Source organism: Hevea brasiliensis, chromosome 14, assembly GCF_030052815.1.
Source record: "Hevea brasiliensis isolate MT/VB/25A 57/8 chromosome 14, ASM3005281v1, whole genome shotgun sequence".
NCBI classification, from domain to species: domain Eukaryota; kingdom Viridiplantae; phylum Streptophyta; class Magnoliopsida; order Malpighiales; family Euphorbiaceae; genus Hevea; species Hevea brasiliensis.
In genome coordinates this window covers 45,810,970-45,815,849 of record NC_079506.1, presented here as the reverse complement: position 1 = coordinate 45,815,849, position 4,880 = coordinate 45,810,970, and the positions used below count along the sequence as shown (strand labels likewise).

The window sequence follows — 4,880 nt, the reverse complement described above, 5'->3', positions numbered from 1 at the left end:
GTATACCTAACGTAAATACCCATAAACAATACCAAAATGCTGCTTTCAAGTCTCTCACTCGGCAGCCTTCTCCTTTCCCTTACCTGCGACAGCATAAAGAAGCTATCGCTGACTATATCACTCAGTGGTGCACAACTAATAACTTTAAAACTTAAGATAAAACACAATTTTTCAAAGCATAATAAATCACATTTTTCTTAAGCATGAAAACTTCACAATAGTTCTAAGTCCATAAAGGCCATTTATTGGAATAACATTTCAAATGAGAAATCACACTTCATAAATCACAATTCACAAAGCATTAGTGTTGCCAACATCAACACACAGTTTAGGCCATGAAACAAAATTTCATGATCAGTGCCGTGTTGTACACCACGACAAAGCAATCTCAACCTCACTAACCGTTATTAATGAGGGAAGGGCTAGCTAGCTAATGAGTACTTATGCAGTCTTACCCCACTAACAGTTATTAATGGGAGACATAATCAATATCAATTATCAACCCCAAGTAGCCGTTACTACTGAGGAGTTCCAAAAGGGACTGTCATGCTAACTGTGATTTCAAAACAGTTTCCACAAATTTCCAACTCAACAATCACATTTATAAACCAATAAACACATTTAAATTCATCATAATATCCATATAAAGGTGGCAACACCCAAATTTCTTAAATGCAAGAGAAAAATCATATTTCAGTCAAAGTAAACTTATTCAAAGCAAACTCATTCAATTTAACACATTCTAAGCAGTTTACAAGTTTAAAAATGAAGAAAAGGTTAGTTGTGCACAAACCTTCTATAATTCTCCTTCCTTGTTACCTACTTCTCCTTGTCCGTTCTAACTTCTTTTTCTACTGAAAACACACAAATAGAATACCTCAATACCAATCTCAATTCACATTTAATTCACCCAAAATGACTATAATTTAGCATTGACACATCAATGGCACTTCCTAACATAAACCCCACAATTTTCAAACACCGAAGTTTGTAATTTTCCCTAATCCTACCATTTCATTACCTCCATTCATCAACCCAATGTCAATTAAAACTAAATAAACCTCAAATGACCATAATTTAATACTACACACACCAATTTCACTCTCTAGCACCGAAACTCCAATTTTCCCATGAACACTAATCTCCCATAATTAAATTTATACACATTTCATGCAATTTCTTTGCCCCAATCATGTATACTACTTCAACTAAGCTTAATCTCATCATAAATTTCATTCAAGGACATCAAACCCTAACTTTTCTCCAATTTAGCTAAAACCCTAGTTTAGATTCCATACGTGTTTTCTTTCATAAGGAAAAAAAATTTTGGACCATTTCTCGATTTATGCATGTCATCCTTGCGCAGGGGCCATGCTAATCTTCTCTGTATCGTTCCAATTTTATCGGATGTCCCCGAAGGGGGGGAGAAAGGTCCCTTAGGCAAATCCCACATCGGCAAAGCACGGAGATGGTCTTGGGTTCAAAAAGTAATGATATATAAAATCAGAGAACTAATCACTAGAGGCGCCTATTGGTGGAATGGCCTGGAGAGTTGGAAGAACTCCAGGGTTAAGCGTGTAGCTTAAGAGAAATCCTAGGATGGGTGACCTCCTGGGAAGTTCTACATTCCACCTATGGGACAAAACCGTGAGGCTTATGGCCAAAGCGGACAATTCCTCTAGTGGTAGGAGCCCGACCATTACAATTGGTATCGAAGCCGCTTGCGTATCCTCTTGGGCAATAGTGGGGCAAACCTCAGCGAGGACGCTGAGTCCCAAAAGGGGGGGAGAAAGGTCCATTAGGCAAATCCCACATCGATAAAGCACGAAGATGGTCTTGGGTTCAAAAAGTAATGATATATAAAATAGGGGAACTAATCACTAGAGGCGCCTTTTGGTGGAATGGCCTGGAGAGTTAGAAGAACTCCAGGGTTATGCGTGCTCGCTTAAGAGAAATCCTAGGATGGGTGACCTCCTGGGAAGTTCTCCATTCCACCTATGGGACAAAACCGTGAGGCTTATGGCCAAAGCGGATAATTTCTCTAGTGGTTGGAGCCCGATCGTTACAGGTGGTGGCTGAAGGAGCAGAAGCATGGAAATTGGTGCATTGGAGCATTAAATTTTAAAATTTTTCTTCTAGGGTTTCATGCATCATGCCACATCTATTATGTGCCTAATTAATTTCAATGCTCAATAGCATATTAAAACACTTTTAATATGTATTAGGATCTTCATTCGCCATTTAAGATTTTGAATTAACAAATTAATTCAATTAAAACCTAGTTTAAAGGAGGAGTTTGAGCACTAACCTCTTTGATGCACTATGGATGCAATTGGCACCTTTGGAAGCACCTAGAACCCCAAGTGTTGTCCCTCTAGCTTGTCCACACCAAGATCACCAACGGGCAGCCCCCAATTTTGCTTCTCAAGCCTTGCCAACCAATTATAATTTGGGATTTTGCTTTTAGAGAGGTTATATGTGTGTATAGGACACTAGAAACAATTCCTAGCAAATTTAATTCAAAGGGAATGGATGATTTCTCTTTGAATTGTTGAGACATTGAGAGGAAAGGAAAAGAGCAATGTGTCGCCACACTTAAGAGGCAAGAGAGAGTTATATATTTCTTCTTTTCTTTTCTCTTTTATAATTAGGTTAATTAATCACTTAAACCCTTTGCCACATGTCACCACCACATTGCATCTTATTTTTAATTGACTTAATCACATTAAGCCAAGTGTCAAAGCTAGACTTAATCTTGACTTTCTTCACCTTGCATGATAGGAAGATAAATGGCAAACTTATATGATGCCATGTGTCACCATCTCATGGTGCCACATGTCACCATGTGAAATGACCAAATTACCCTTATGTTTTAATTTTGAGTTTTCAACCCAAAATCATTATTTCCCCTCTTCTAATCAATTTATATCAAATATAAATTAATTAATTTCTCACAATTAAATTCATATTTAAACACTTAAATATAAATTTAACTTATACTATACATCCAATAACCTAGATTTGGTTTCAAGCCATGCTAGGGACTTTGCAATCTTATTGCAAACCAAACCTATTTAATTAATTAATCAATTAAATCACATTTAACTCGGTGATTAACTTGTGTATGTTTGTAACCCACTAGGCTCATAACTAATTGGCAATGAGATATGATATCAACTCTTAATATCATCAGAACTCTTTCTTACCATGAATGATTTCTCTAAATCATTTTAGGCATCTCATAGACCATGGTTGACACCTAGCATAGCGTGCCATGGCCTCCCAATTAATAATAAAGAATACCTTAAATGAACCTTTAATCATATGTTACCATGCACTAGAATCTCTCTATTACAAAATCCCAATTCGAGCTGGAGTCATGGTTAATGTCAAACCCCATTTGCTTTGAACATTATGTTCTCTTTTAATTCGAGTTCTTGATTAATTAGATTTTCTTGTCAGAAACTCTTTTCTGACTAAATCTGTCTGTCTTGGCTAGGAACTTGAAACATCAAGAACAATTAAATGAACATAGGATTTTATCCTTATTTACTTAGGGCAACATATTCCATCTTAATCAACACCTATCTCCATATATAACTAGTAAGAGCCAACACATGCCCATATACCCATACACAATACAAGTATGAAAGCAGTATCAAACTCAAACCACCTATATACAAGATAACTGTGTTATCTTAGGCCTAAAGATTATATGCACTGATATGATATATGACAATGCATTGATAAGAGTAAACTCCTTGTGCTTGTCATATGCGTAACTGGTTTGGCCTACTTATCATGTGTAACACCCCTATTTGCACAGCCTAGTATATTTACTATTTCGGTGATCGGTGTTGGTCCGGATAATTAAGAGGATTAGAATCATACTTAAGACAACTAGATAAGCCCTGAACACAAATAATTAGTAATTCTCAATTAGTTAAGTATAAATAAGAAAAACAGAACATAAGAAGTTAAATGAGCTGAGAGTCACAGCGATGGGTGACCTTTTCGGGAAGGATTGCGAAGTCGATTTAAAATCGAATTTCGAACTGTAAAATGTGACGCCGTGGTCCTTAGGACTATTGTGAACACAGTGGAAAAGAGAAAATCACTAAAAAAAAAAATTTTAAGCCAGTCAAATAATTAGGTCAGGGATCCGGAAGAAATATTGAATTATTTGCAAACCGGGTCGAACCAGCGAGGGGCAATTTGGTCAATTGACCCTGAGAGCTGACTCCTGACCTAACTGTCAAATAAAATTGGAGAAAAGAAAATTTTAGAATCGGGAATTAAATTAAAGAACTAATGAAAAAATAAATAGAAAAAAAAAAAGAAAGAAAAAGGTGAAAGATGAATGACATCATGCATGACCTCATACATAATGCAATAACTATTATAATTAATAAATTTATTCAAATTAAATTGTGGTCTTCCATAAAGGATAAAAATCATAAAAGAAAGAAAAAAAAAATAAAAGAGAGTCATATTCATCCCTAGCCGTGAACCCACCTCTCCCTCTCCACAAACTCCATTAAAGCTCATTTTTGAGCTTGACTATTACAAAATTTCACCATAGAAAAGTAAGCCACCATAGTTAAAACTTACTTTGGCAACTAGAAGAGGAGCTTGAAGAAGAAAGAAAAAAGAAAGAAAGGGATTGCAATGGAAAGATATTCTGCATAATGTTAGTAAGTAAACTTGACATTTTTAGTTTAATTATTGTGTTTGTAGCTTAACTAGCTTAGAATTATGCTTAAAATAAAATGAAAATAATTGTTGGAAGACTAGAAGTAATTTTGGCCAGCTAGGGTTTGATATGAACATACATGTGTTTTGACGGAATTAAAATTGTATCTAAGCTTGATTGACTTGAG

The 4,880-nt window shown here is 35.7% G+C and overlaps 1 non-coding gene across 1 annotated transcript; it reads right to left on the bottom strand.

Moving 5' to 3' along the window:
* Positions 1–1,320: 1,320 nt before the first annotated feature.
* On the bottom strand, positions 1,321–1,427 carry LOC131173607 (U6 spliceosomal RNA). Its single transcript, XR_009143920.1, has one exon. It is a non-coding gene; the product is annotated as a U6 spliceosomal RNA (small nuclear RNA).
* Between the last annotated feature and the right edge of the window lie 3,453 nt (positions 1,428–4,880).